This window comes from Tupaia chinensis, unplaced genomic scaffold, assembly GCF_000334495.1.
Source record: "Tupaia chinensis unplaced genomic scaffold, TupChi_1.0 Scaffold000542_1, whole genome shotgun sequence".
Classification (NCBI taxonomy): Eukaryota; Metazoa; Chordata; class Mammalia; order Scandentia; family Tupaiidae; genus Tupaia; species Tupaia belangeri.
In genome coordinates this window covers 2,184,968-2,196,687 of record NW_006160055.1, presented here as the reverse complement: position 1 = coordinate 2,196,687, position 11,720 = coordinate 2,184,968, and the positions used below count along the sequence as shown (strand labels likewise).

Here is an 11,720-nt window from a genome sequence, read left to right as displayed (position 1 = left end):
ATGCCATATTAGGGGATGTTTTCTCCCTCTCTCTCTCTCTCTCTCTCTCTCTCTGTCTCTGGCAAATGTACATGCCCTATGGCAATTAACACACACACACACACACACACACACACAATTTTTTTTTTTTTAAAGTTTATTTCTAGGACCAGGAGATGTTGTAATGGTTACATCTCTGGACTGCCACATAGTCAACCATGGTTTGAGTCCTGGACCCAGTGGCTAAAACTCATGCCTGCGTGTCCAAATCCTGAGAGAGAATGAAAGGGAAGGGGTGGCAGTATGACCATCCTCTCTAGGGGTGATTTCTTGTTTTCTGTCTCTCTGTCTCTCTGATGAGTGCACATGCCCTATAGCAAAAATTTCTTTAAAAAAAAAAAAGTTTATTTATTTCCATGAGAGAGAGACAGGCATCTCAAACAGGCTTCCTATGCTATCTATACTCCACCCCCTGTCTCAGTCAGCCTGGAACGCAGACACACAAGCATGCATGTACTGGAATGTTCCAGGATGTGAAACCAAGATATTTCCATGTATGTCCAGTTGCATTACTAGTTGTCCAGTTGTTCCACCACCCAGGCTCTTAATAAGTTTTTAATAAGTCTTTTACCTATGGTTATGTAACAGACTTCAAAACTCAGTGGCTTAAAACAAGCACCATGTATTAGTTTTCGTGGTTCTGTGGGTTTATTGGCATGTCTTCAGTTGGTGCTGAGGGTTCCCCTGTGCACCTGTGTGCAGCAAGCAGGCTGCAGAGCCCAGGCCTCAGCTGCAACAATAAAGAAAGCTGGGCTTCCCTCTTTACCGTGTTTGGTCTTCAAGGAGGCTAGACCATGCCTCTTCATAAGGCATTGGCAGTGTCCCAAGAGAGTGAAAGCAAAATCTAGAAGGCCACTTAAGAACTAGCCAAGAGTCACACAGTGTCACTTCAGCCACATTCTATTGGTCAAAACAAGTCACGAGACCAGACCATCTTCAAGGGATGGGGAAATACACTAACCCCCTTGATGGAGGTACCTGTAAAGTGACTTAGCAAAGGGAAATGGGTGCAGAGAGACATGGTTCATCAGGGGCCATTATCAAAACTATCTGCCACAAAAGTCAGTTGTCCAGGCCAGCCAGATGGCGTGGTGGTTAAGGCGGCTGGGTCCCACATGACTGACTGCACGGTTCGAGTCCTGGACCTGGTAGCTTAAAAAACACACCAGGGGATCAGCAGATAGCATAATGGGTGTGTTATTGGAGTCCCACGTAGTTGACCATTGTTCAAGTCCCAGATCTGGTAGCTTTAACCTCATGCTGGGCACTTGTGCGTGCATACCAAGATCCCAAGAGGAGAACAGAAGAGAGGGGATTGCAGCATGGCCATTCCACCTGGGGAGTGATTTCTTGCTTTCTGTCTCTCTGTCTCTGTGGTGAGCACACGTACTCTATAGCAGAAAGCTCTCTTAAACACACGCACACACGCACACCAGGCATATGTGTGTACATGCTCAAAATTCCTAAGAGGAGAATGAGGAAGAAGGGATCACAGCATGGTCACCCAGGTGGTGATTTCCCACTTTCTCTCTCTGTCTCTCTTATCTCTGGTGTGTGCACACACCCTACAGCAAAAATAAATAAATAAATAAATAAGTCAATTGTCAGATAATAGAACAGTGGAGCGACAAGGGATCAGGATGAGAACCCAGGTCTCTTGAGTTCTAACTCAGTCCTCTTCCCACTAAGGCAGTTACTCCAAGCAGTTATTAGTGTACTGTCAACAGTCAGGAGAGTCAAGTGCATTATGGTGCTAGACGAACTTCTAGCCTCAACTGAGTCAAACGTGGGAAACTGCCTTCTGCCCTGAGTCTGGCATCTTTCCATCCTTCTCTTAACTTTCCATACCATTTTTATACACATCATAGACTGAAAGCATTCTCTATAAATCTTAACATGTTGGTGAGGAATTTATACAGTGGAAACTATTTTTTTTTTTAATCAGAAAAATGGTATAATGGCAAGCAGTTCATCAGAGGGGGACATGTCCGGGAGAGCAGCCATGTTTACAGAAGAGTACATGAAGTCACAAATAAGCACAGCTGATCCGCTTTGCAGTGTCACCATACGTGCCCAAGAACTGAAATCCCAGGAAAAATTCACTGACAATCACATTCCAGATCCAGCATTACAAATGGTCTTTGAAGATACATAATTTGGCCCAGCCACGGTGGCACCCACTGCTAAGACACGATGCTCTTCAGGCTGGGACCACAGTGGAGGTTCGGGTTTGACTTCTGTTTTAGCTTAACAGCTGAATGTGGTGGTGTCCATCAGTTTGCAAAAGCTGATGCAGGAGGATCATGACACGGTGAGACTTGTCCTAAAAGAAGTGTGTATTTTGTGTATTTGAGGTATGTATGTTTTCCTCTCTGCTCACCCTATCCCTACATTTAATTCATCAGCATCATTTAAATTTATGAATTCTTTTATTATTTCCTCTTTTTAAATTTCTGTAGAACAATTATTTTATTTAATTTTATTTTAATTTGACCAGAGAGGGACAGAGCAAGAGAGAGAGAGAGACAGGGAAAGTGAGAAAGCAAGCTGCCAAGTCCAGGACTTGAACCACAGTTGGCCATGTGGGAGTCCAGCGCCCTTAACCACCACACTGCCTGCTGGCTCCAAAAAGCATTTTTATAAAATACTTCATTTCAGGAAGGAAGGACAAAGAGGCTCCTACTAGTTCAGCCTCCTGCTTTCACGCACATATTCCCTATCCGCAGGGGACATTTGTCTGTCTGCAATGTGTTTTGTTGTCATGACTTGGAGGAGAGATACAGCTACTGGGTACAGGCCAAGGATGTCCATATCCTACAATGCACAGGACAACTCTGAGAACCAAGAATCACCTGGGCCAAAATGTCAGTAGTGCTCCTGTTAAGAAACCCTGTTCTTGGGGCCGGCAAGTGGCATGGTGGTTAAAGGCGTTGGACTCCCACATGGTCGACCACGGTTCAAGTCTCGGACCTGGTGGTTTGCTTTCTCATTTCCTCTCTCCCTCTGTCTCTCTCTGATCAAACTGGAAAATAATAATGATAATAATAATAAATAAAGTTAAATAAAATAATTAAAAAAAAAAAAGAAACCCTGTTCTTGAACCAGCCTGGGGATGTGGTGGTTAAGGTGGTGGGATCCCACATGGTCAAGTACATGATTCACATTCTGGACCTTGCACTTTAAAGATCACTCAGGCACATCCCTGTTGGGGGAAATTTCTTACTTTCCCTCTTTGTGAGTCTCTCTCTCTAGTAAGCATATGTGCCTTATAGCAAAAACTTCAAAGAAAGAAACCATTCTAGAAGTTTGTAATTGTGACACCAGGGCTAGCCTGCTTCACGTTCGGTGAAAATGTTATCACAGGTCTCTATTTAAAGTATTGTCTCCCTCCATTCAAATGTGCTTAAAAATATTTAGAGAAAAGAAGCATGGAAGCACATTCCTGGTAAGGGTTAAGTTATAAAATATGCAGTTTAGAAAAGAGATTATTTTCCATAGTGATTAGGCATTCATCACAAAGGAGGGGCAGCTGAATAAGTTAGAATGTAATTGCCAGGTAAATATTTTTCTGACTCCAAAGAGATGTTATGGGGCTTTTCTCAGGGATGGAGGGAGTGAGTTCAGGTTAGCTGCTAGTTTTCTTTCATTTTTCTGACTCTCATCTGGAAGCAAATGAAAACATCACTGATATTGACCCTTTTTCATTACTAATTGAAAACTGGCCTCTTCCTCCAAAGGGCTTATATTGAAAAGTAGAAGGAGACAAGACCAAGTACAGACTTATCAATTTCTAAAATATGGTACTGAAATCAGGTCCTTTCTTCCAGGATTCTCTCTGTGATGGAGGTCCGGGAGAACCTTCCCCAAATGGTGAGAATAATCTTTAAAATATTTTTTAAAAACTATTTATTTATTTATTTATTTTAATTTGGCCAGATTGAGAGAGAGAGAGAAAGTGAGAAAGCAAGTTGCCAGGTCTAGGACTCAAACCATGGTTGGCCATGTGGGAGCCTAGTGCCATTAACCACCACCTGCTGGCCCCAGGAGAGAATAATCTTACCTCACTGTATTGACCAAGGAACTCAAGCTTAGGGGAATTTACATAATTTGTCTAACAAACACAACTGGTTAAGAATTAAAACCAGATTTATTTTTTTAATCTTTTTTATTTTATTTATTTATTTATTTATTTGTTTGTTTATTTAAATTAGATCAGAGAAGAACAGAGCAAAAGAAAGAGGGAGAAAAAGTGAGAAAGAAAGCCGCCAGGTCTGAGACTCAAACCATGATCAGCCATGTGGGAGTCCAGTGGTCCAGTGCCCTTAGCCACCACGCCACTTGCCATTCCTAAAACCAGGTCCTGAAGCTCAATCTTTTCTCTTTTAGATTCAGTCACTTTCTTTTCTTTTTTACAATAATTATTTATTTTAATTTTATTTATTCATTCATTTATTTTTATTTGACCAGAGAGAGAGCGGGAACATGAAAAAGAAAGCCACCCATCCAGAACTCAAACCATGCTCAGCCATATGAGAGTGTCCAGCACCTTAACCACCATGTCACCTGCGGGCCTCACTTCATTTTCTTACTGACTTGGTACATTAGGCAGTCACTGAATTGGAAGTTGAAAATAATATCAAGTTTTCTGTAACTTTGGGCAAATATTTTAACATCTCTAGAACTAAGAGTCCTCTTATGCACATTGGGATGGCGATATTGTTTGGTGTGTCCATGCCCCTTAACAATTTTCATGCATGTTGGATCCAGGCCTCTCATTAGGCTCTCAGGAATTTAGGTCTCTTCTATTTGCATGGGTCAATACTGGCTGATAGAAGGAGACAGGCAACTACTGAGTGATGGGGTGATGGATAAGAGGGGCTGCCTCTTCCACTCAGGCTCTCCTAGGCCCAGGGTCAAAAAGCAGAGACTAGTATGAGTGTTAGTGTGGTGTTAGCCCGGACCACCCAGGATAGTAGATGGGCCAGGACTATTGTAGCAGCAAAGGCAGCAGAATCAAGCTAAAGAGAAGTTGGGCATCATTACCTTTATTTGGAACGCATAAAGTGCAATTCTTCCTATTATTCACTCACCCATCAAACTTTCATTGAGTCCAAACTCAAGCACATGGTAGAGAGTTATTTGACTAAGATAAAGCAGATCTCTTCCTTCCTGAGGTTTAATAGTGGGTAAGGCTGTGGACTTTGGCATCAATACCTGGGTTTATCTCCCAGCTCTGGCACTTCCTGGGGCCAACTTTTTAACTTCTTGCCTCAATTTCCCTATCTATAACATAGATGTAAAAGTATCCATATTAAGGAGATGCTTCCAGAAATAAGTTAACTAATACAGGTAAAGCACTTAGCATGAGGTTTAGCACAGAAAGAGTATTTCATGAAGGTGAACTATCTCCATTGCTGTTCAGTGAAAGGACAGATCTGCAAATGGGAGGTTGTTAGCGGTCCATAGAGCCCTAAGAGATGGGATTTAAGGCAAGAAACATGTACCCAACAAGAAAGGAGAGAAAACAATCACAAGAAGTCATTGTGTATATTAATGGAAGAATGAGCATATAGAAAAATCTTCATGAGAGGAGAATGCAGACACCATTCAAATGTAGCAAATACATACCCAGAACCAAGTGGGTCCACTCTGATCTTCTTTGATCTTTGGAACAAGCCTGTGAGATTAGTATCCTCACCTTTATCACAGTCCCAGGGCTACGGTAAACTAGTGGCTTCAAATAACAGTTCTAGAGGTTAGAGGTCTGAAGTCAGTGTTGCTGGGCCAACATCAAGGTATATTTGTTTGTTAGGGTTACCATAGCAAAGTGCCATGAGCTGAGTGACCTAACACAATAGAAATTTATTTTCCCACAGTCCCAGAGTCTGAAAGTCTAAGATCAATGTGTCGGCCGGGTTAGATTTTCCTGAGACCTCTATGACCTCTATTCTTGGCTTGCAAGTAGCCACCTTCTCACTGCTTGGTCCTCACGTAATCTTTCCTCTGTGTCCGTGCATCCTTGGTGTCTCTTCCTCTTCTTATAAAGACAGTGGTTTGGAGAATGGTCTGTACCCCAGTATTCATGTTTTGGAATCGGGGCGCCAGTGTAATGGCATCGGGAGGTGGTGAGGTCTGTAAGGGGTGAGCTCTAGTGGGAAGGAACTGAATCATGAAGTCATACCCTTCATAAATGGATTAGTGCAATCTGAAGAATGTGCTCTATGTCTTGTGAGAAGGGGTTATTCATTTATTTTAATTAGACCAGAGAAGAACAGAGCAAGAGAAAGAGAGAGAAAAAGTGAGAAAGACAGCCGCCAGGTCTGAGACTCGAAGTCCAGTGGTCCAGTTCTCGTGAAAGTGGGTTGCTAGGTTGCTATAAAAGCAAAAGTGCTGTCCTAGGTCTTTTTCTATGCTCTCACTTACTAGCTTCTCTGTTTCAGTCAGTCATGTTGTGACATGGTCTGTCCAGTGCTGGCCTCATACCTTAGAACTTCCAAGCCACCAGAATTGTAAGCCAAATGAACCTCTATTTTTTATGATCAGGCTCAGATACTTCTGTTACCAACACAATAGTAGATTAAGATACCATTCTATTAGATCAAGGCCCACTGTCATAACCTCATTTTAACTCAATCACCTCTTTAAATAACCTTGTCTCAAATATGGTTATATTCTGAGGTCCTGGGGTTGGGAGTTCAACACATGAATTTGTGGGGAGACACAATTCAGCCTGTAACAGTAGGGCCACGGTCCCGGGGGAGGCCCTAGAAGAACCGATCCTTGTCTCTCTGAGACCCTGGTGGCTACTGAGATTCCTTGATTTGTGGCTGCATCACTGCAATCTCCACCTCCGTGGTCACATTGCACTTTCTTTTCCTTCTATGTGATTTCCCTTTAACTCCCTCTTATAAGGATGTTAGTGATGGCATTTAGGACCCACCAAGATCGACTCCTCTTCTCAAAACCCTTAATTTAATTATACCTGCAAAGACCCTTTTTCCAACTACGGTAACACTTGCAGGTTCTAGAGATTAGGATGTGCATACTTTTTTGAGAGGGCTTTTTCAGCCTGTGGTATCACCCCATTATAGAAATGGGAAAATTGAGGCTCTGCAAGGTGAAACAAGCTACCAACCTCATATAAAGAACAGAGGCAGAGGTAGGCTTCCAAACATAGGGGTCTGAACCCAATCCACTGCTCCTTCCAGTCCACATAGCTGCATCTCAATGAAAGCAGGAGAGAAGGACCGTGCTCAAAAGGATGGCCTCACCTAGAGGCTCCCCTTTAGAGAAGACGAACATAGCAGCTTAGCAAGGACCATGAGGTGGGCAAATCCCATTATCAATTTACTTGGGGTGAGACCAGAGACTCATATTTGTGGACAAGCAAGTTTCTAGAAGCAAGGAATGTGACATGAGACTCAGCTCTAGAAAAAATGAATTTGTTTTGTAAAATGTCTCAGATACAAAGGGCCAGGGCTGATGGAAGAACTCTGTGGTGGTTCAACTGGGCAGGCCATGGCTGGAGAGGATGCTTATTCTCTCAGGAATGAAGCAGTGGGCATGGAAGAACTTGCCATGTCTTGTTCACAGAGACACTGGGAAGCAGTTAGTGAGGGTGGCAGCCCGCAGGGTGATTTGGACCTGTGAGCATGAGGTGAGGGAGTGGCTGAGACTCTGACAGGTGTATTTCTGTTTAGAAAGGAGATGTTCATTACAAGCACAAGGAACAGAGCAGCTCGCTTGTTTTCTTGCTCTGTTGAAGAATGGAAATTTCCACATCCAGGAAACTTCTTCCTATGGAGAGATAACCAGTTACTTGAGCTCTAGCACTACAAAATAATGGGTGGCCCTAAATCTATTTCAGATGGCAAGATCAAGGCTAAACTTGACTTTAGGGCCTGACTTTACAAACTGCCCCTAAATAGGCAATATTTCACAAGATGCATTTGTTAGATATGAACTTGGCTGCCCTAACAGAGGTTACAGGAAATAGTGGCTTAAACATAGTAGAAGGTCACTTTTCTTCCACTTACCAGTCTATGCTTACACCATTAAGAGGTAGCAGAGCAGAAGACCCAAGTTCCTTCCACCTTTCTGCTGCACCATCCTGAGGGCGTTGCCCTCGTTCACATGGTCTAACAGAATCATGTTCCTCATCATCTTCTGTCTATCTTCTCAGCTCTCCCATATCCCCTGTCAATAAGTCTTTAAATTTTATTTCTCCAATTTAAGTATCTAGAGAGGTTTTTGCTTACCTAATTAAATGTCAACTGATACAGTCTGTAACCTGAAAAGGAAGGATAGGTGCTGCCGAGAGAAAATGGTCAAAGGAATGCCACAGACATGCGGATATGTCTACATCCCCGAAGAGAGGCAAGACAGAGGAACAACGCATTTACTATCTAAGAGAGGGAAACTGGCTTCACACATTATCCCTGAGTAGGTGATTCGAGCTGGCCGAAGCTTCAGAGTTTAAGGTCGGGTGGTGCTGGATGGTGCTAGTTAATATGCTCCTTAGTGGAGGATCCTGAGGTGGGAGTGGACTTGGATAGTGGGTAGGCTGAGGTGGGGTGAAGAGAACAGGAGGTACTCAGCAGACTGCCTGGAGGAAGCAGAGGTTAACTAAGTTTTGTTGTGGGCTGAACTGTGTCTTCTCCAAATTCATGTTGTAGTGCTAACTCCCAATACCTCAGATTGTGACATATTTGGAAATAAGGTCTTTAAAAAGGTATGGGGGACCACTGGGTGGCATGGTAGTTAAGGTGCTGGATACTTCCTCATGACTTACCATGGTTTGAGTCCTGGACCTGGTAGCTTGTTTGCTCACTTTCTGTCTCTGTCTCTCTCTGGTCAAATTATATATATAAAAAAAGAGGTAATTAAGTTAAAATGAGTTTATTAAAGTGGATTCTAATCAAATATGACTAATGCCCTTATGGGAAGAGGAAACTAAGACACAGACAACTATAGAGAGAAGAATCACGTTCCTCATTATCTTCTGTCTATCTTCTGAGCTCTCCCACGAGAAAACACAGGGAGAAGATGGCCATCTACAATTCAAGGAGAGAGGCCTCATACTCATATAACATCAGTCCTACTAGTAGCTTGATCTTGGGCCTCTTGTTTTCAGGTTGTGAGGAAATAAATTCTTGTTAGTTTGGCTGCCCAGTCTATGCTATTTGTTACAGCAGTCTGAGCTGACTAATACAGTGCCTTATTTATCTACATATGTTGAATCCTCAGCAACATTATCTGGGAGTATTATGCCTGACCAAACTGTGAAAAGATGGAAGAGAAGGAATAGTGGCATGACCATGCCCCACTGAGGGAGTGCTTTCTCCCTTTCCCTCTCTCTTCTGTCTTTCTTTCTGAGGAGCACATATGACCTCTGCCAAAGAAAGAAAGAAAGAAAGAGAAAGAAAAAGAAAGGAAGAAAGAAAGAGAAAGAAAGAAAGAAAAAGGAAGAAAGAAAGAGAGAAAGAAAGAAAAAGAAAGAAAGAAAGAAAGAAAGAAAGAAGAAAGAAAGAAAGAAAAGAAAAAAGAAAAAAATCCTGACCTAATGAATTCAAAGGGCTGTCCAGGGGTTCAACAGGTGGTGTGGTGGTAAGGACTCTGGACTCTCACATGGCTGACTGTGGTTCGAGTCTCAGACCTGGCTGTTTGCTTTCTCACTTTCCGTCTCTCTCCTCTCTCACTCTGTCCCTCTCTGGTCAAATTAAAATAAGTAAAGATAAATAAAATAATTAATTTTTTAAAAAGGGCTGTCCAGAAGTTAGAATAAGGCAAAGTTGTGAATGTGCTTTGAAACCTGCTGTCAGGGTGGCCTCTGATGAGTGTGCCTGTGCATATGCTGTGTATGTCCACATGGAAGAATCCAAAAGGGAAGAAACAATGTTTCTAAAAAAAGTGTTCCCTACAGGTTATGGTGGGGCACAAATAACTGAGACCCCTAGACCTCAGTTCTCCTCTCATATCAGCCTGCTATGGGCCTCTGTTTCAGCCCCTGTAAAGTGGAGGAGGATGGACTGCACAGGGGCTGAGAATGAAATGGGAATCTATGAACTGTTAGGCCCCCAGGAAGGTGCCTAGACCCTTAACATTCTACACAAGACTTCAGACTATTGCCTCTTTTTCAGAAGCCAGTGGTGGGCCACAGGGATCTGGGTTGGGAATTCCTGGATCAAAAGTTCTCTGAAGTTCTGTCCAAGCACCCAGAAAGAAAGGAACAGATAACAAAGAAGGCAGAGGGAATGGGAGATGCAAAAGTGCTAAAGCACTGAATGAAACTGAAAAGGAATAGTTAGAGAGATCCGTGGAAAGGGCAGCACGAAGAATGTGGCAGTGTGTGGAGACTGTAAAACTTCCTGAGAAACCAGGCGCTCAATTTAAAAAGATATAGAAAGGGGTGTGGGGAGAAAAATGAAATCCATGCCCATAGAATAAAAATGGGTGGGTTGGCAATTAAAGACATGGAGAAGGCTTTAAGAGACTGCAAGAAATGGGAGAAGTCCCTGCAGAGGGCTGACTTCTGAAATGTTTGCTCTAAAGCTAATGGGCCCTTAGGGAACTTACCTAAATTCCATAGTAAGAGTGACAGCTGCCAACCTGGTCTCTGATGGGCCATTGAGAGATTTCTGGGACCAGCTGGCCAAGGCACTGGAAAGAAAGCGTAGACAGACACAGGCTCCAAAGAAAGCAACTCCAGGGCCTTGGGGGAACATAAAGAGGGAGGAGGAGAACAGCAACACGAGTGAAGCAACAAATGACAAGGCAAAAGTGCGTACGTTCAAGAGAGGAAGACCAATGTCAGAGGGAAATGAACAGAGAAATGACGCTAACAGTGGAGAATATAACAACCATGAGAAGGGCAAAAAATGAAATGGGGATTTCTGAAGTTCATAACAGATGTAAGAAATGAATGGTTTTGTTTTGTGGGAGATGTGAATGGTCATGTTACACATTTCATAATTTAATTACATAATTTGTAATCATTAAAAATCCCACACAAAATAAGAACAAATGTAATTCAAGGAGCCTGGATTGAAAAAGGAAGCTCTTCAGGGAATGGACCAAACTGACCACAGGGGTGGAATTATTTTTTTCTAGAGTGTATGTCCCCTTGAGAGCAAAGACTGGTAGAGAGGGCATTTGAAATCAGACTGGGGCTTAAATGTGTACTTGGCCATTGTGATTGTAGTTCTTTGAGTTATTTAAATGGCAGTTTCATTATTTATCAAAAAGAGAAGGTAATATTTGTCATGCTTGTGCCAGTGTGGTTTACAAGCTCATATGGAAAAAATGTGTATGTAATGGCTTTGTAAAGCTATAAATCACTTCAGAACCAAGTCATTATTTCTTTGCTCATTTATTTGTTTATTACCAATCCAAGTACTTCTATTATCCCAGCTAAACAGTTTCCACAAAGCTAAACAAAGAGAGACTTCTGTAATAGTTCAGTCTACTTTGTCCTTTATTTTATTAACTATTAGCAGTGAAATGTAGGCTGGAATGAGGCTTTATTCAGTCATTCTTTGACTTCTTTCTTCATCGCTCATTCAACTCCTGGTGACTGAGACCTTCCTGAGAGCCAGACATCTCACAAGTCACTGGGGGGACCAGCGTTGACTTTTTTTTTTTTTTTTTTTTTTTTACTCGGGGGCACCCATTCTCTCAGTGGG

General features: G+C 42.5%; 1 long non-coding RNA gene across 1 annotated transcript; it reads right to left on the bottom strand.

Moving 5' to 3' along the window:
- Positions 1–7,465: 7,465 nt before the first annotated feature.
- Positions 7,466–10,804, bottom strand: LOC114009483 (uncharacterized). The gene is made up of 2 exons (XR_003550893.1): positions 10,615–10,804; positions 7,466–7,836 (listed from the first exon to the last, which is right to left on the bottom strand). It is a non-coding gene; the product is annotated as an uncharacterized LOC114009483 (long non-coding RNA).
- Positions 10,805–11,720: the final 916 nt, after the last annotated feature.